Consider the following 20,398-nt stretch of genomic DNA (forward strand, 5'->3'; position numbering starts at 1 on the left):
GGTGGCAGAGGCTTAGCCTCTATGATCTCAAAATTGGAGATTACTGCATACCTGGGCTCTTCTTTTTCTATCCAAGACAAAGCTGCTTCCATCAGTGTACCAGATTTCCTCAGGATTGGTCAGAGGATCTTCCGATAATCCCTCTTGGGGTTTTGTTCAGTGGTCCAAGGTTTCTAGACGAGAGTGAAAGGGGAGAGAGCCCTCAGAGGGTTGGCAGGAGGGTGGCTGGGTTAAGAACCTCACACGGGGATATAGTGAGGCCCGGATTTTCCATCAGCATTACTTGATATCTGAGGATTCTTTGATCAGATGGCCTCTCCCATTTAGGAGTTGTTTTACTTGGTGGCTGGTGAAAATAGTTAGTTTGCCCCCAAAGGAGAGTTTTAAAGCATCTTCTATCATGATTGCAATAGCTGCAAGATTTAGAAGGCGGGGGGTTGGGGGGGTGGGGGGATGGGGAGGGCAGCCTTGGGCAGTTGGATCGAGCCTCTTGGATAAGTAAGCTACAGGCTGGGGCTCAGATCCCAACCTTTGAGTTAACACTCCCAAGGCTATTCCCTCTCTTTCATGGACAAAGTTGGAATGCTTTTTCTGGGTCTGGCAACCTCAAGGCAGGTGCCCGAGTTAAGGCCTGTTTTATTGTAGCCTCTGCCTTCTTTTGAGGAGTTCACCACATCAGTGGGATTGAATCAACCCATCTGTTTAAGCTTGCATATAAGGGTTGGGCAATTAGACCATAGTTGGGTATCCAGATTCTACAATACCCAGTTAGCCCCAGGAAAGCTCGCAATTGTTTTCGAGTCGTGGGAGAGGACAACTGGAGGATTCCTTGTACCTGATCAGAGGACAGCCTCCTGGACCCGTGTGTAATCTGAACTCCCAGGTAAGTGACCTTTGTCTCAACCATCTGTTCCTTAGCGTGGGAGACTTTATATCCCCTTTCTGCCAAAAAGTTTAGAACCTGAATTGCATGTTGTTGGGCATTTTTCTCATCTGGAGAGCAGATTAGTAGGTCATCTACGTAATATTTTCCCATTAGGTCCCAGGTCCAGATCTAGGAGATCCCAGCTGAGGGCCTGTCCAAACAAGTTGGGGTTATCTCCAAACCCCTGAGGTAATACTGTCCAAGTCATCTGTTGGTGTTTTTCTCCTGGGGCCTCCCACTCAAAGGCAAAAAGATACTGGGATAATATCAATAACCTCAGATATACAGATGACACCACCCTTATGGCAGAAAGTGAAGAGGAACTAAAAAGCCACTTGATGAAAGTGAAAGAGGGTTGGCGCTACCGTTTGCCCAGCCAGTCGGCTCCTTTTTGAGAGTGGTTGCTGTTTCCTGGGCTTGGAGCGGGGGCTGGGTTTGTGGCTGGAGGGCTCAGGTTGGTGCGAGGTGGACGCTGCGGTCAGTCGCGGTTCCTGGGCGATGGCGATTTCCACAGGCGCCCAGTCTACGCCTGGCCGCTCCGCGCCCCATGGCGCCTGGGTCCGTGGCCCGGCCTTCTTGGGGGACGGTCATGGCGTCTCAGCTGAATTCATCTGCGGGGGTAGGGATGAAGCGGGGAGGAGCGTCCAGGTGGTGGTGAGATGCAGACCATTTAATTTGACAGAGCGGAAAGCTAATGCCCCTTCGGTAGTAGAATGTTAGTGTTCGGAAGGAAGTTAGTGTTCGAACTGGAGGACTGGTGGACAAAAGCTCAAGGAAAACACACACTTTTGATATGATTTTTGGAGCAAATACTAAACAAATTGACGTTTACAGAAGTGTTGTTTGTCCAGTTCTGGATGAAGTTATTATGGGCTATAATTGCACTATTTTTGCATATGGCCAAACCGGCACAGGCAAAACCTTTACAATGGAAGGTGAAAGCTCCCTAATGAAGAGTATACTTGGGAGGAGGATCCTTTGGCTGGTATAATTCCACGTACTCCTCATCACATCTTTGAGAAACTTACTGATAATGGTACTGAATTTTCAGTGAAAGTGTCGCTATTGGAAATCTATAATGAAGAGCTCTTTGATCTCCTTAATCCGTCTTCTGATGTTTCTGAGAGGCTGCAGATGTTTGATGATCCCCATAACAAGAGGGGAGTGATAATCAAAGGTTTAGAAGAAATTACAGTACACAACAAGGATGAAGTCTATCAAATTTTGGAGAAGGAGGCAGCAAAAAGACAGCCGAGCAACTTTGATGAACGCCTGCTCTAGTCGATCCCACTCAGTTTTCTCTGTTACAATACCTAAGAAAGAAACCACAGTTGATGGAGAGGAGCTTGTTAAAATTGGAAAGTTGAACTTGGTTGATCTTGCAGGCAGTGAGAAAAACATTGGCCGTTCTGGAGCAGTCGACAAGAGAGCTCGGGAAGCTGGAAATATCAGTCAGTCCCTGTTGACTCTGGGAAGGGTTATTACTGCTCTTGTAGAAAGAACACCTCATGTTCCTTATCGAGAATCTAACCTGACTAGAATCCTCCAGGACTCTCTTGGGGGACGGACAAGAACATCTTATCATTGCAAAAGTTTCTCCTGCATCTCTCAATCTGGAGGAAACTCTGAGTACATTGGAAACTCTGAGTACATTGCTCTCATAGAGCAAAGAACATACTCAATAAGCCTCAATTAACCAGAAACTCATACTCAATTAACCAGAAACTCACCAAGAAAGCTCTGATTAAGGAATATACATAAGAGATAGAGTGTCTGAAACGGGATCTTGCTGCAACTCGTGAAAAAAATGGAGTGTACATTTCTGAAGAAAATTTTAGAACGCAGGAAACTATGAAACAGGAAGGTCTGGTTCCTTCAGAAAATTGCAGACAAAATCCCTCTCCTCGGACAGCACAGGAAGGAGCCCTGCAGCAAAGCCCAGGGCTCGGAACCCTGCAAGCTCGCCCTATCTGCATCTCACCACCACCTGGATGTTCTTCCCCTTTTGGTCTTTCTTCTTCGCGGATGGGTTCTGCTGGGACGCGATGACTATCCCCTGGGAGGGCCGGGTCGCGGACTCGGGCACCAAGGGGCGTGGAGCGGCTCGACAGCTGACGCGGACCTGGGTGCCCTCCTCACCTGGCGGGTGCTGGCGTGCCTGCGGAGGTTGCTGTCGCCCAAGAACCGTGACTGACCGTAGCGTCTTCCCCGCACTGGCCAGAGCCTTCTAGTCGCAGACCTGGTCTCCGTCCGGGCCCCGGGGGCCAGGCAACCACAGGGCACCTCACTTTGGGAAGGGAGCCGACTGGCCGGGCCAATGGCAGCGCTGGCGGGCAAAGCACCATGGGACGCAGTGTCGTCACCAGACCCTGCCCCAGGGCGTGGCCCGCGGAAAAGCAAATATCTGGTCTTTCGGTGCCAGCCTGGAACTCGTAGTCTAGTGGGAGACTGTCCCTGAGTAGTGAACGAACGTCTCTAGGCCAGAGTTTCCTCATCTGCAGAATGGGACTGACAGCAACTGTCTCAAACTGTTGTGTGAAAATTACTGAGCTGGTGAGGGTAAATAGTTTAGGCTAGAACGACCATGTAAGCGCTCGGGAAACCTAGCCGTGATTGTATATGGTATTAGAGAATTGTAAGATAGTGCTGTGGAAGCACAGAAAAGAGAAGTCCAAAGCAAGTCCCTTTCTCGGAGGAAGCATCCAGAATCGTCTTGAAGAATAATTAGGAAATGTTAAGGCTACCACGGGTACTAAATCATGATGAAAAAGACACAATGTTACTTTAGGACTATGAATTTATCCTTTGAGTGATGAGAACTCATCCTCGCCAAATGATTCCAAGCAAGAAAGCAAGGTCAGATTTGTGTTTTCCCACCACGGTCCTGCAGTAGCTGTTGCAGGCTCAATCTACATGGCACAGCATCCCACAGTCCTCTCAAGGAGGTTGCGCAAACGCCTGTGGCCGTCAGCCTACAACTCCCTGCAGGCAACACTACCCGGCTCCTCTGGTGCTCAGTGACCGCCGGCTTCCCTAGGCGTACTCTGGGCGTTTTGGCAATGTTTACGGTTACTCGACCAGATTAGATGTGGGTCGCAGACCCAGGAGATAAAGAATCATGGGCCTGTGCTAAAAAAAAAAAAGAAAAGAAAGAAAGTGAAAGAGGAGAGTGAAAAAGTTGTCTTAAAGCTCAACATTCAGAAAATTAAAATCATGGCATCTGGTCCCATCACTTCATGGGAAATAGATGGGGAAACAGTGTCAGACTTTATTTTTCTCGGCTCCAAAATCACTGTAGATGGAGATTGCAGCCATGAAATTAAAAGACGCTTACTCCTTGGAAGGAAAGTTATGACCAACCTAGATAGCATATTGAAAAGCAGAGACATTACTTTGCCAACAAAGGTCTGTCTAGTCAAGGCTATGTGGTCATGTATGGATGTGAGAGTTGGACTGTGAAGAAAGCTGAGCGCCGAAGAATTGATGCTTTTGAACTGTGGTGTTGGAGAAGACTCTTGAGAGTCCCTTGGACTGCAAGGAGATCCAACCGGTCCATCCTAATGGAGACCTGTCCTGGGTGTTCATTGGAAGGACTGATGCTGAAGCTGAAACTCCAATACTTTGGCCACCTCATGTGAAGAATTGACTCATTGGAAAAGATCCTGATGCTGGGAGGGATTGGAGGCAGGAGGAGAAGGGGATGACAGAGGATGAGATGGCTGGATGGCATCATTGACTCGATGCACATGACTTTGGGTGAACTCTGGGAGTTGGTGATGGACAGGGAGGCCTGGCATGCTGCGATTCATGAGGTCGCAAAGAGTCAGATACGACTGAGCGATTGAACTGAACTGAACTGATGCAAAAAAAAATGCATCTTTGAGATCCAAGACTGTAAAACACTTGGCACTGGGTGGGATTTCTCCCAAAATTACATAGGGATTGGGTACTGTGGGATGGAGGGAGACTACAGCTTCATTTATGATCCAGAGATCTTGAACCATTCGCCAGGTTCCATCCTTTTTCTTTACTGAGAGGATTGGGGTGTTACATGGCGAACTGGTGGGGACCAATAGCCCACAAGCAAGGAATTTATTTATTAAAGGCTGTAGTCCCTCCTGAGCCTCTCTTTTGAGAGGATACTGTTTCCGGTTAGGAAACCGAGTGGGATCTCGGAGAACAATGATGACCAGTTCAGCTTGGTGGGCTCATCCAGGAATCCCCTGGTCCCACACATGGGGGTTAATTTTGTCTTCCCATAGTTTTTGGTCCCTCTCTATTGGAGAAGGTGTAATGGGTTCTTCAGTAGTAATCAGAAGCTGTAGGGCTCTAGGGGCTGAAAAGCTTCCCATCACAAGTCTTTTCCCCAGTTTAGTGAGTGTATCTCTTCCCAATAAGGGAGTAGGACACTCAGGGACCATCAGAAACCGGTGGGAAAATATTTGTCCATCCCAGCAACAAAGAAGTGCTTGAGTGAATCTTTTAGTAATTGTTTTTCCTGTAGCACCCAAAATGGTACAGGCTTGGGAGGAGAAGGCTCCAGATTAGGAGATCAAGACAGAGTAGGTAGCCCCCGTGTCAACAAAGAAAATTCTCAGACCTACCTGCCACATCCAGTTGCACCCTTGGCTCCAGCCCCGTGATGGTTATCTGTGACAGGCGGGCTGGCTGGATCGGGTCGCTTCAGTCCTGTTGAACCATTGTGAGGGAAGGCTTGGCGCTTGACCTTGAGGCTCTTGGGTCCCCAGGGTAGAGTGCCGCCCAATGTCCCAGTTGATGGCATTTTTGGCAAGCCATTTTAGGAGACTTGTTACGGTTTGGACACTCTGGCCCAATGTTCCGCCTGTCTACAGATTAGGCATTTGCCTCGTGCCTTGTCCTTCAAGGACTCGGGGTTTGCCATAGGGCTTCCCTGGAGGGCGGCCAGCATCTGGGCATGCCTTGTCTTTTTCCTTCTCTCCCTCTCCTGGGCCTGGGCCTCCTTCTCCTGTTCTCTGTTATAAATGGTGGCGGTCTGGACCATCTCATCTCAAGAGACAGCAGGGTCCTGCTGGTGTAACTGTTGTAACTTAATTCTGACAGCTGATGCACACTGGGACACCAATTTGTTCTTTAAAATCACCTGTCCCTCGTAAGAGTCTAAATCCAGATTGGTAAACTTTTGGAGGGCCTCTTTTAGCCTTTCCAGAAAGGCAATGGGGTTCTCATTGGGCTCCTGAGTTATTGCTGAGACCCAGGCACAGCTAATTACTTTTTGTTGGGCTGCTTTCAGTCTTGCCTTCACATAGATTAGAATATGATCTTTTTCCCAGATGTGCTCAGGGTCATTATAATTCCAATTAGGGTCGGAGGAGGGGACTGCAGTTTCCCCTACTGGGTATTTATCGCTTGATGTGTGAAGTCCTGTTGCACACCTTCAGGCTTCCTTTAAGACCCTAGTATGTTCAGGGTCACATAAAGTTTGACTAAATATGACCATGATGTCCTTCCACGTCAAGTCAAAGGCCAAGGTAATATGTTGGAATGTATCTATATATTTGCCTAGGTCATCTGTATAGCTTCCCAGGTCTTGTTTGATCTGTCTTAGTTCTAAGAGGGAGAAGGGCTTATGGACCCAGGTTGGTCCAAATTCTCCTCCAGTTTCAACTAAGGGACATACTCCAGCTGGCTTTTGTGGAGGGGGTGCTCCTGGATATGGGGGCACGTTTGGATACAAGGAAGGAGCACCAGGCAACTCGGGAGCTATGGAAGGCTCCAGTCTCTTTGGGAGTATGGGAGGTGAGCCTTTACGGGGGGGGGGGGGGGGTGGTGCTGGGGGGTTCCTTCTCTTGGTTGCCTGTGCCTAACACCATTTGCCTAGTGGGCTCACTTTTAGGGTGTACAACAATCCCATACTTAAGACAGAGTTCTTTCATATCTCTTAGTTGGAAGAAAATTTGGATATAAGGGATTTCTGTCCATTTCCCTTGTCTTTTGCAGAATACTTCTAGTTGCAGGATAGTATTGTAATTTAAACTCCCATCCTCAGGCCAGTGTTCCTCGTCCCCCAGTGGATACTGTGGCCACGCAGTGGCACAAAAGAATTTTAAGCGACTTCTCCTTAGAGGATCGAACAGCTTCCAGTTATCAAGGATGCATCTCAAGGGCATCTGCCAGGAAGTGGATTGGTTATTTCCCATCTAAAAGACAGTCATGACAGGGAGAAAAAGAAAAAAACTAATAGGCCTCCTTCAGTTTCCATGGGTGGACTTCCTTAGGGGTGAGTCTTTTTGAAGCTTATTGTCACGCGGTTCTTTGTCTCGTCACAACAAAGATTTGGAGCGACGGACATTAAAGCCCTCGGCGCGTCACAGCTCTTGGGTCTTGGACAAACCGTGCTACAGCTCTTAGGCAAATCAGTGTTACAGCTCTATTTTATTTAGAAGATAGCAGGAAAGTGAGAGAGAGAGAGAGAGAGAAAGAAAAGAGCGCACGCACGCGGGAGAGAGAGTCCGTGAGAAAGCGCTTTGGCTCCTCCTTTTATATGTTTTTTCCTCCACCTGGGCCTGCCCTATGCAAATTGGGCTTAGCCAGGAGTGCTGTTTGTTCTGTTTGTTCTGCCTGAAGTCTTCACTCTGGTCCTCGGACCTTCCTTGTCTTTTAGCCACCGCCATTTTGGACTCCTTTTCCCTATTCTACCTACCTAACACTTATCCTACCCAGTACTGTTGCAACCTGAAAGCAAGGTGTCCCCCGGTCGGAGTGCAGATCTCCAGGCAGGCTAAGGCGTGACAGCCTCCTGGAGATCGAATCTCTGGGCAGGTCGAGGAAAGTTGGCCTCCCAAGAGTTGGGTCCCTGGTCAGGTCGAGGCGTGACGACCTCCTGGGACCCCTGGACTGGCGGATCCCGAAGCAGGTTGAGGCGTGACAACCTTTCGAAGACCGACCCCTAGGCATGTCAAGGCAGGTCGACTTCCTGGGACCCCCGGACTGGAGTTGGGCGTCCCCAAGGTCTCCAGTGTGACCAGTGCTGGGTAGGATTAAGGGGTTGTGATCTTAACTCATTGCTGGTTTGTCCACCGTAGATGGGAATAGATATCATGATGTAAAGCAATCCAAGCCTGTGCCCTGAGACTGGGAAACAGTGTAACAGTCATAAGCCTTGTCCTCTTACTCTAAGGGAGTGTAAGTCACTGATTTCTTCCCCTAGTCCTTCTTAAGACCAGGTTAGGGTGTATCCCCTGGTAAGCATTTCATTGTCATAGACCCACTTTAGGTAATAACAGAAGTAGTGACAAAGGAGTGGGTTATCTGGCCCTGTTAGGGACATTAAGGTATTTTAATAATAGGCTGGGTGGAGCAATGTTGCCTACAAGGGGGTAGGGTCCTGATTATAGGAGTTAGTAATTGGCTTAAGAGCAAACTTGTTAAGAGGCAACAGACCAGATGTTCCATAAAAGTGGAGTGGAGATTTGATCCAAGGGTATGTTTGTAACTTTAGGAGAAGGGTGGTAAGGGTTTGGGCCCAAACGGACTGCGGGGCTAACTCCCAAAGTGGCAAACATTATCCCTGGAAGCCCAGTTGCCTTTGAAGGGATGCCAGCTGATGGATTTCTAGCAGGCATTGTGTGCCTGGCGCCCGCCCTAGCGGGTTCACTGAGAGATGCTGGTGTTGCATATGTTGTAGGAAACATGGAAGATGAAGGGCTGAATATCTAGAGGGGTTGGATATTATAGAGCATTTCCCTCCCAAGGGCCATCTATTTTCTGGTTGTACCTCCAGAAGATTGTAGAGGCGACATTATGGGTCTGGACGGGGCTCAGGAAAAGAGCATGAAACAGGAGGGAAGGGGGCAGAGCACAACCTTTGAAAGAATGACATAGCATAAGCGCATAATGTAAACTGATGAAAATCAGTTGGGGCCAAGACGACAAGTCAAATTCAAGTAAACCTTAATCCCCAATCTATAAACCAAAAGACACACCCAGAGGTGGCAGGACAGCTCTAAGGCACTGTCAGGAGACAGAGGAGTGGGTGGTTCCCCAATGGCTGCGCTGATCCTCCCACTCATTAGCATATGAATTTACCCGGCGCTCGCGCTTGCAAAACCTAGCCAGGCCCCATTCCATGGCTTGCACCCTGCAGAGTGTGCTTCTCTCTGAATCCTAAGCAATCTACCTCTTACCTATTGCTTTTGGCCGGGCTCAAGTATCGGGAGAGAGAGCTGAAGGACAGGACGAAAAAGCAGTGGGAAAAACGTGGCAAGGAATCCCCTTCATAGCCTGCTGGAAAATCTGCTAAATATCTGACTGGTGCTCACAATTTCATTGGCCTGATCCTTGGCACAAAGAAGAGTAAGGACAGAAGAACCCCCACCGGCTTGGGTAACAGCTACTGGGGCTCAGCAGATAGTGCCTTTGGGACATACCAGAGAGCAGCCTCTCCAGAGTCCCTCAGCTGCGCCCACTGCCGCCCACCTGTTCTCCAATTGGGGGGGGTGGGGGTGGGGGCTGGTTCGAGGAAACAAGAAACGAGAGATTGTAAAGGAATTAAGATTTTGTTAGGCATATGTCCCTTCAGCTATAGGAGCGAGGACCTCCTACCTTAACCAGAGGTTTTCTGGAATCTGAGACTGAGCCGTGTGAGCTTTCTGCTGAGTTTGTTTTTCGGTGTTCCGGTTTCCAGCACGATAGGCCTCTTGTCACTTCCCTTGCACTGGGTTTTCTTTGCGTTCCACTTCTACTGCCGGAGCTTTCGCTGAGTTGGCTCCTGCTGTGCTTGGCCTCTTTGCGGCCCTGCTGAGGTTGCTTCAGCCAGGTTAAATCCGAGTCACGGCACCATAGATGTCTGGCGAGTGTATGCTCCTGGGTTCTCTCTCGTCACAACAAAGATGTGGAGTGACGGACATTAAAGCCCTCGGCGTGTCACAGCTCTCGGGTCTTGGACAGACCGTGTTATAGCTCTCAGGTCTCCAACGGACTGTGTTGTAGTTCTTAGACAAATCCGTGTTACAGCTCCGTGTTACAACTCTATTTTATTTAGAAAATAGCAGGAAAATCCATCCTCGAGGCGTAAGGGCATGTCGACCCAAAGACGCAAAGAGAAGAGTGCCCGTGTGTGTGTGGGAGGGAGGTAGGGAGGGAGGGAGGAAGAGAGAGAGCCCTTTGGCTCCTCTTTTTATTTGTTTTTTTCCTCCCCCTGGGCCTGCCCTATGTAAATTGGGCTGGCCAGGAGTGTTGTTTGTTCTACCTGAGGTCCTCACTCTGGTCCTTGGACCTTCCTTTGTTCTATTTTTGCGGGCTTTTCCCTTCCTTGTCTTTTAGCCACCGCCACTCTGGAACTCCTGTTTCCTATTCTAACTGCCTAATACAGAAGATAATAGTTACAGACATTCCTATTCCAGGAAGGAAGTAAATGGAACAGACATAGAAAGGAGTTCCTTGTCCTGATGAGTTTCAGAATTTGGCCCGGCAGAATCCCTTTCCCTGGTGGCTCAGATGGTAAATGTGGGAGACCTGGGTTGGGAAGGTTGATCCCTGGCTGGGAAGATCTTCTGGAGGATGGATTGGCAACCCACTCCAGTATTCCTGCATGGAGAATCCCATGGACAGAGGAGCCTGGAGGGCTACAGTCCATGGGGTCACCAAGATTCAGAAACGACTGAGCAACTAAGCACACAGCACAATAAAATACACCACCATTAGAAATGATGATCATAGACAATTTAATTACAGGGGAGGAGGAGCACTTTCATGATGTAATCAAATCCCACACCTGCAGAGGTTCTCCCACAGGAATGAGTTCTGAGCCCATGTTAGGCTCCCAACCTGAGGGTCTGGCATTGGGGGGAGGAGCCCCAAGAACATTTGGCTTTGATGGCCAGCTGGGTTTGAGTGCAGGAGCTCCACGGGACTGAGAGAGACAGACTCCATTCTTGAGGGCACACACAAGGTTTAATGAGCAGTGAGGCCCAGGCCAGAGGAGTGACTCCATTAGAGCATGAACCAGACCTACCTGCAGGTTTTGGAGGGTCTCCTGGAGGTGGGGGTCGGCTGTGGCCCACTGCAGGGGCAGGAACACCAGTGGTGGAGGCCCTGTGGTAAATTCCTCAGCTGAGCTCTCCTAGAGGTCACCGCTTTGGCACTGAGACCTGTCCCCCCCACCCACCCCCACCAAGCAGCCTGAAGGCTCCATTTCTGGGATGCCTCTGGCCTTCTTGGATTGGAAGAATCAGTATTGTCAAAATGACTATACTGCCCAAGGCAATCAAATTCAGTTCAATCTCTGTCAAATTACCAATGGCATTTTTTACAGAACTATAGCATTTTTTTTAAATTTGTATGAAAACACAAAAGACTCCAAATAGCCAAAGCAATACCAAGAGAGAAAAACAGAGCTGGAGGAATCAGTCTCCCTGACATCAGGCTATATTGTGAAACTATAGTCATCAAAAGAGTGTAGTATTGGCACAAAAATAGAAATAGAGATCAATGGAACAAGATAGAAAGCCCAGAAATAAACCCATACACAGTGTGCATATGTGTGTGTGTGTGTGTGTGTGTGTGCTCAGTCATGTCTGACCCCCTGGACTGTAGCCTGCCAGGGTCCTCTGTCCATGGCATTCTCCAGACAAGAATACTGGAGTAGGTTGCCATTTCCTTCTCCAGGAGATCTTCCCAACCCAGGGACCGAACCCACGTCTCTTGTGTCTCCTGCACTGGCAAGCAGATTCTTTACCATTGCTTGTGGGAAACAATAACACTAGTGCATGGGTATTGTGAGGCTTAGATGCAAAATTTCAGTCCGAGGCCCAGCTCGGTGTGGCTAAGCTGGTGGTTCAGGCCTGGATCTCTCACGAGGTTGTGGTCAGACTGTTGGTTGGGGCTGCAGACCCTTGAAGGCCTGATCAGGTCTGGAGGGTGCATTTCTAAGATGGCGCCCTCCTAGGCTGTTGGTTAGAGGCCCCAGTTCCTCTGTACATGGGCCTCTCCTAGAGCCGCCTGAGTCTTCATCCCACCACGGGCTTCCCTGGAGGCTCAGGTGGTAAGTCTGCCTGCAATGCAGGAGACTCTGGTTTGATCCTTGGGTCTGAAACATCCCCTGGAAAAGGGAATGGCTACCCACTCCAGTATTCTTGCCTTAAGAATTCCATGGACAGTGGAGCCTGGGGGGCTACACCCCACAGTGTCACAGAGTGTTGGGCATGACTGAGTAACACTTTCACCCCACCTCAGCTGGCTTCCTCCAGAGTGAGCTGTCCAAGGGACAGAGCAAGGTAGAAACCACAGTGACTTCATAGCTTAGAAGTTACCTGCTGACATTTCTGCAGTGTCCTGTCATCTTCACATCACAGCAGTACTTAACATGAGAGGGATCACACAAGGGTGCAGGTACAAGGAGGTGAGGGTCATCGGGTCATGTTGGGGGCTGGGAACTACGTGACCCCTCTGAGCCACCGAACCAGTCCTGGAGCACCTGTTGCTTCGCTTCTTGTTATTCAACATGAGAAGTCCTGTTATTATTGTGCTATTTAGAGGCCGAAGCATCCTGATAGCCTTTCTCCCAAATTCCTTTTTTGCTTAAAACAGCCAGTGTCGGATTCTGTGACTCACAACCTAAGCCCTTGGCAGATACAAGAGAGGAAACCTAGATCACCAGCCTTGTTTAGGGAAGAGGGAGAGGTGGGTTCCTAGGCTGCAGGCCCCCCTGTGGCCATCACTCCAAACTTCACAAATCTGACTTGGTCATCTAGGGTCTAAGAACAAGCACTGCAAGGGGAAAGAAAACTTGGCTTTTACATGCCTAAGTAGTCACAGTTAGGTGAGAATACAAAAGAAAGGGGCTTCCTTGGCAGTCCTGCAGTTAAGGGGCTTCCCAGGTGGCTCAGTGGTAAAGAACCCACCTGCAATGCAGGAGATGTAGATTTGATCTTTGGGTTGGAAAGATCCCCTGGAGAAGGGAATGGCAACCCACTCCAGTATTCTTGCCTGGAGAATACCTCGGACAGAGGAGCTTGGTGGGCTGCATTCCATGGAGTCGCAAAAGAGATGGGCACAACTGAGCAAGTAAACAATGACACCCAGTGGTTAAGACTCCGAGCTTCCACTGCAGGGGCCACAGGTTAGTTCCCTGGTAGGGAATTAAGATCCCATGTGCCATGTGGCACAGCCAAAAAAGAAAAGAAAATTGCTTGCTGTAATGATACAACTTTGGTGCTGCCTGCTTCTCCAGCTAGGTCTGTGACTAAGTCTCTGTGGAGGGGTGGAATCCTTCCCCTCCTTCTCTCCTGTCTGAGATTCCTTGCTCAACTTTGGAATGGAGCTGATTCCAGCAGAGACTTCCAGCTTCTGTCCTTTGGATGGCCAGAAACCAAGAGGATCTCAGAATTTGCCACCAAGAGCCAGGAGAACAGTAAATTTACACAAGTCTGGTCTCCTGGGCTTCCCTGATGGCTCAGATGGTAAAGAATCTGCCTGCAATGCAGGAGACCAGGTTTGATCCTGGGTCAGGATGATCCCCAGGAGAAGGGAATGGCAGCCCACTCCAGTATTCTTGCCTGGAGAATGCCATGGATTGAGGAGCCTGGCAGTCTATAGTCTACAGGGTCGAAAAGAGTTGGACACGACTGAAAGACTAACGCAAGGTTCTCCTCCTAAAGGTGGGCCAGAAATCAGGATTCCCTGAGCTCTTTGTATCCTTCATGTGGGTGCTGGCGGGCTCTCACTTTTCAGAAGGAAAAGGACTCTTTTTGAACTCTGATCCTCTGATCAGCTGCAGCTGGGAGCACAGTCATCGGGGGGGTCCATGGAGGCCGGCAGCACCCTCACTACCAAGGTTACTAATTACGAGCTGGGAAAACATCCCGCCCCCATCCAGACTTCTGGACATGTTCTTCTGGGTCTCAAGGGCACACATGCAGAGGGGCAGGCTGCAGGGCGGGAGATTATCTAGGATCGTCTTTATCCAATCTTGTATTCCCCTCCCACTCAGAGAAGTTGTGAGTGACATGATGAAGCATTTCTTAGAAACAAGAACTGACCTCCATCATTGTAGTAAGGCTCAGACAAAGCAGGTAAGGTGGGGGAGGCTGCAGCAGCCTGGAGTCTGAATTCTGTCACACACAGTGTGGCCTTGGACAAGTCCCCTCTTGCCAACCCTGCTTCCTTCTTTGAAAAGAGAAGCCAAGTCAAAGAATGTTAGATCTAAAAAGGACAGGGAGAACTTCCCTGGTGGTCCAGTAATTAGGAATCCGCCTGCCAGTGCAGGGTACTCGGGTTCAATCCCTGGTCCAGGGAAGATCCCAATGCTGTGGGACAACTAGGCTCATGGGCCACAGCTGCTGAGTCTGCACGCCCAGGGTCTGGGGAGGATGGATACGTGTCTGTGTACGGCTGAGTCCCTTAGCTGTTTACCTGAAACTATCACAGCATTGTTAATCGATTATACCTCAATACAAAATAAAATGTTTGAAAAAAAAAAGAGGGATTTCCCTGGTGCTTCAGGGGCTAAGACTCTGCGTTCCCAGTGCAGGGGCCCAGGTTTGATCCCTTGTCAGGGAACTAGATCTATCATGCTACTGCCAAGACCCAGAGCAGCCAAATAGATATTTTTTTAAAAAAGAAAAGCCCACACAGCACCACTAGAGAGTGGCTGCTACTCGCTGCAACTAGAGAAAGACCACAGGCAGCAACAAAGACCCAGCGCAGTCATAAATAAATACATAAATTTTTTTTTAATTAAAAAAAAAAGTAAAAGAACAGGGAAATTCAACTGGTGGCCTTGTATGTCAGGTAGAGGGCTTTGGGCTGCAGATGACAGGAGACCCAACTGAAAGTGGCTCACACAATGAAACTTTTACACCACATAACAAGGAGTTCAGATGCTGCGCAGGTCTCTGATGCCCCGGGGACAGTGACGGCACAGTTTCGGTCCATCTTTCCGTGCCACCATTCTCAGGCGTTGGAGGCTGTCCCCTCACAGGGGCCAGGTAGCTGAAATGGCTCCGAGCATCCTTTTCTCACCCAGTCATTCCAGAGGAAGAAAGCAACCAATCTCTCTCTCTCTCTTGTTTTTTGGATATGGATCATTTTTAAAGTCTATTGGATTCGTTACAATATTGCTTCTATTTTACGTTTTGTTTTTTGGCCTCGAGGCATGTGGGAGCTTAGCTGCCCGACCAGGGACCAAGCCTGCACCGCATACATTGGAGGGTGAAGTCTTAACGACCAGACGACCTGGGAAGTTCCCACGTGTCTTTGTTGTGTTTCTGTTTCAGTGAGCACACCTTCCCAGAGACCCCTCTCCACACCCCCGACACCCCCAGAGCACCCCAGACGTCGCATGGGCCAGGGGTATGTCACATGCTCATGACCAGACCAATCTCTGATGTGGGGAAAGGCATGACCACGATTGGCTGGAACCAATCAAGCATCACCCCATGGACTGGGAAGGACCTGGGAAGCAGGTGAGAGAGGGACAGCTACCTGTCGGGGAGGAAACAAACCTTGTCTGCCATGGCTGGGCTCCTCCTTTTATAGATAGGGACCTGAGAGTGAGGGGGCCTTTCTCCAGTCCATGGCCTTTCTCCACCAGGAGTTGGTGGCAGTCAGGGGTGAATGTAATTCTGACTCTCAGACAAACTATTTCATCACAAGCTGTTGGTTCCAGCCTGGGTGATTTCAAGTCTGGAACTACACATCTGATTCTCTGAGAAAATATTTTTTCTCTGGAGTCACCGCAAGTCCATGGTCATCCTGGGACATAATTCTTCTGTGTTAACTCAAGCCCTTGAAATGTGTCTGCCTCCAAATTCAGTATAACCTTAATGAGAAGTTGCTGTAGCACAGTGGTTAAAAGCTCCCAAGGCAGAGCAAGCAAGATTAAACCCCATCTTCCTCTGTCTTATCTGCTATTTCCTAAGCCAGCAGACTACCCTGGCAGCCACTGGGAGTAACACCTTCTGCCAATGAGAGCAGCGGTTCATAACAGTCACCCCATCGGTGATTACATCCATCAGTGGCCAACCAGGAAATTACAAACCTCTCGAGATATCTCAGGCAAAGGTAACAATTTAATGAGGGGAATGGGCCAACAGGTGTTGAAAGAGCTGGAGACATAGAAACGTGACAAGGGTGTTTCCCAGGGGTCAAGAAGCTGCTTGGCTCCAGGAGGACACACGCCTCACTGCTGAGCTGCTAGAGGTCCTGCCCCCTATGCTCACCCCACCCCCCACTACTGCTGCCACCAACCCAGCCACAGCCACTGCCACGATGCTGCCAGAGCCAGACTGGCTTTTCCCTTCCTCCTGCCCGCTGATCCCTTCCCTGGTGGCTCTGATGAAAAGAATCTGCTTGCAATGCAGGAGACCCAGGTTCGACCCCTGGGTCAGGAAGATCCCCTGGAGAAGAGAATGGCTATCCACTTCAGTATCCTGGCCTAGAGAATGCCATGGACTGTATAGTCCATGGGGTCACAAAGAGTTGGACACGACTGAGAGACTTTCACTCACTCACTCATTCACTCACTATTATATATCCTATATATGACTTTCTGACTCATCCTTGTAGCTCAGATAGGACATTTTTAGTTGCAAGAGACCAAAATTTTAGACCCACAAAGAGGCTTAATCAAAAGCAGCAGTTGTTAAAGCTGAAAAGTCCAAATGTAGTTCTAACTTTAGGTATGGCTTGATCAGGGGTTCAACCAATAACACTGACACTCATTAACTCTGGATTGGATCATGTGCCTATTTCTAGATTAATTTCTATAGCCAGGGATGTGGTGCATCCTAAATATTCCACCCAAATAGCTTGAGGTTATACTAGAGGTGAAAATGAGGTAGCTTCAAGGATGAATGCTGGAGAAGACTCTTGAGAGTCCCTTAGACTGCAAGAAGATCCAACCAGTCCATCCTAAAGGAGATCAGTCCTGAGTGTTCATTGGAAGGACTGATGCTGAAGCTGAAACTCCAATACTTTGGCCACCTGATGTGAAGAAATGACTCATTGGAAATGACCCTGATGCTGGGAAAGATTGAAGGCAGGAGGAGAAGGGGACGACAGAGGATGAGATGGCTGGATGGCATCACTGACTCAATGGACATGAGTTTGAGCAGGCTCTGGGAGATGGTGAAGGACAGGGAAACCTGGTGTGGTGCAGTCCATGGTGTCACAAAGAGTTGGACACAACTGAGCGACTGAACAATAAGGATGAATGGGTGCTGGGCATGGAGAATAGCTATCTAGTCATATTTCAGCTTAGGGAAAACATCCTGGTGCTCACCCTCCTCTATCCGAGGTTAAGTCATTTCCTGCTGTGATACACTCTCAGAGCTCCTCGTGCGTCACAGCACTCATCAACTTATAATTATACTCTTACGAAGTTGAACGACGCCTGCCTTATGAGCAGCTTATGAGCTCCATTAATAGGCAGGGGCTATGTTGCCATCGCTGTGTCCCCAGTATCCAGCCTAGTGCCTACACGTGCTAGACACTTAAGAGAGACTGTGCACAAGGGGATAAATCCGGGACCCTGGTTATGATAATCAGACTCCGCCTGTCACCTTGACTTTTTCAAGCTACACTTGCCTGTTAGGCTAGAGTCTTCCCCCTCGGAAGCCTTCTCTCCCCTGCAGGCAGGCCTGGGAACACTTACATAGGACACACCTCCCCAGGGAAGCAAATGACAATTTTCCCATGGAACCTGGGAGGCCTGAGACCCAGAACTCTGGGCTGGTGATTCAGGCAACTCGATGAATCAGGAGAGGAGCCAGCGGAAAAAGGAGGGTTACTCTGGATTAAGGGCTTTAAGAGGAGTGATTCACGATCATCGCGGCTGACATTTCAAAAGCCCCAAATACTTTTGGTAAACAGTGTGCTGCCCTGCATTTCATCTCCCATTTATCCTGGTAGTGAAGCAGCCTGTATTTGCTCTGGGATGTGTCATATTTCACTTTCTGCCTCTCGAGTATCCATGATGTTCAGCTCCTCAGTTTCCCATATGTAGCTTATTTATCAGGGCTGCCTTGGTGGCTCAGCAGTAGAGAATCTGCCTGCTAATGCAGAAGATGTGGGTTCCATCCCTGGGTCTGAAAGATACCCTGGAGAAGGAAATGTCAGCCACTCCAGTATGTCCATGGGAAAGCCCATGGACAGAGGAGCCTGGCAGGCTACAGTTCATGGGCCTGGACAAGACTTAGCAACTAAATAACAAGAACAACAACTTATTAAAAATAAGCCAAAGCTTATTTTTGTGGAAATGCTGGCACAGTAGGGACAGGTTGGGCTTTGGCGTCAGCTCGGGCAGCCTGGTTCTGCTGTCTGGTGTCTGTGTGACCTAGGATAGGTTATTTAACCTCTCTGAGCCTCCCTGTCCCCCCCAGTAGATAACATTAACCTCATGGGGCTTTGGGGAGATGTAGATGGTGATGCTTCTATGTAGGGCAGGCTCCACGTTTAGCTGATGCTGCGGCAGGTTGACGGAAGGGGTGGGAAGGAGCAAACTGTCCGGTGAGGGTGGAGCACAGGGCAAGTCACCAGGCTCTGGGGTCTCCCTGCACTACCCAGGCACGGGTGTGAGTCTGAGTCCCCAAGAGGAAGTCTGTGGACTGACGCTGGAAGGGTTGCAAAAGTAGCCATAGATGTTTTGCCCAAAGTTTTCACTTTCGTCTCAGGTTTAAAGGATTTGTTAACAAAAGAAGCCACTCATTATATACAAATAAATAATACATATATTTATTAGAGAATTATCTAACTTACTTTCAATATACTAACATTAAAAGAAAAGAGAAATATAAAAAGCAGAGGACACATCATCAAACTGGGTTTTGACCAACATCCAGACTTAAACAGCGCTGGCAAGTCCCTTGTCAGCACATCTGAAGCCCAGGTCCCAGGCAGCATGTCTGCTCCGTGGTAAGACTTCAAAGATTGCAGTTCTGGGTTCCTGCTTATAATCCCAGGACTCAAACTGATATCATCATCAGTGACCAAATCGCAAGCCTGGTTTCATTTTAATGCTGTTTGTTTTGTCTTGTAAAACTTGGAATGTTGTTAAGCCTGGGGCTTGGTTGGCCAGGTCCCCTCCAGGGGCTCACTAATCTCAAAATGCTTCCCCCATGTTATCTATGGTGCTGCAAGTCTTGTACTCACAGCAGGCAGTCACTCACAGTCAGGGCAGTGTCCAGGCAGGTTAGAAGCAAGGGTCAGAGGCCTGCTCTGCTTTGCTTCCTAAGCCTAAACAAAATGATTTATTTAATTTCCCTAACAATAGACAATGTGTAAACAAGCGGGTGTGACTGTGTTCCAGTAAAACTTCATATATGGATGCAGATATTTGAATGTCATAGAATTTTTAAATGTTAATATATATGTGTGTGTGTGTGTGTTTAGTCATGAAGTCATATCTGACTCTTTGTGACCCCATGGAGCCCACCAGGGTTCTCTGTCCATGGGATTTTCCAGGCAAGAATACTGGAGCAAGTTGCCATTTCATTTTCTAGGGGATCTTCCCTACCCAGGGACTGAACCCCAGTGTCCTGCCTTGCAGGCGGATTCCTTACTGCTGAGCCATCAAGGAAGCCCGGAAGGGCTCTTTGCCCAGATATAAACTCTGCAAGACACAGGGCACAGACAGCATGGCTTTCGGGCCTAGGAGACAATGTGAGACATTGTGTGTGTGTTTATATGTGCACGTGTGTGAGTGCATACATGTGTATGAAGGAGGTGTAAGATGATCAACCAGCCTGGTTTGCCTGGATTGTGGGTTTCCAGGGTGCAGGACTTTCAGTGTTCAAACCAGCAGAGTCTTGGGCAAACTGATACATGGCTGGTGACCCTGTAAGTGTGTCCTTTTCCCCCAGTGTGTGCCTGGAGCCCAGTGCCCTGAGGAGCTTCAGTGCCCTGAGGACCCCAGAGCCTCAGCTCTCACAGCATCAGGAGTCTGTGCCAGAGGCCCTGCAGTTACCACGGTACAGGGGTACCAGCAACGAGAGGATGGTGGGTGATCTCACTACCTTCCCTCAGACCCACCTTCAGACACTCCCAGAAGTAACTGGGGGAAACGTGGCTGGAGGCCTGCCTTAGTAGAGGGGAAAGAGCCAGCAAAATGTGGGTTATGACCACCACGGTGACCCAGGTGAAGTCTGGGGAAACCTGGGTTCCATTTTGTCATTGTATTTTCTGACGGGCCATTGATAGTCTAGAGTATCAGTCTTTTACTTAGTTAAGTTATGTATTTATTTGTGGCTGCGCTGGTTCTTTGCGTCTTTGCTCGGGCTTTCTCTAGTTGCAGTGATGGAGGGTTACTCTTTGTTTGGCGTGTGGGCTTCTCTTGTTGTGGGCAGGCTTCAGAAGCCGTGGCACGCTGGCTCAGGAGTTGTGGCGCACGGCCTTAGTTGCTCCACAGCATGTGGAATCTTCCCGGACCAGGGATCGAGCCAGTGTCTGCTGCACGGGCAGGTGGATTCTTAACCACTGGACCACCAGGGAAGTCCT

At 49.1% G+C, this 20,398-nt stretch overlaps 1 pseudogene; it reads left to right on the forward strand.

Moving 5' to 3' along the window:
• Positions 1–1,208: 1,208 nt before the first annotated feature.
• Positions 1,209–2,999, forward strand: LOC113879964 (annotated as a pseudogene).
• Positions 3,000–20,398: the final 17,399 nt, after the last annotated feature.

This window comes from Bos indicus x Bos taurus, chromosome 21 (genome assembly GCF_003369695.1).
Source record: "Bos indicus x Bos taurus breed Angus x Brahman F1 hybrid chromosome 21, Bos_hybrid_MaternalHap_v2.0, whole genome shotgun sequence".
Taxonomy (NCBI): Eukaryota; Metazoa; Chordata; class Mammalia; order Artiodactyla; family Bovidae; genus Bos; species Bos indicus x Bos taurus.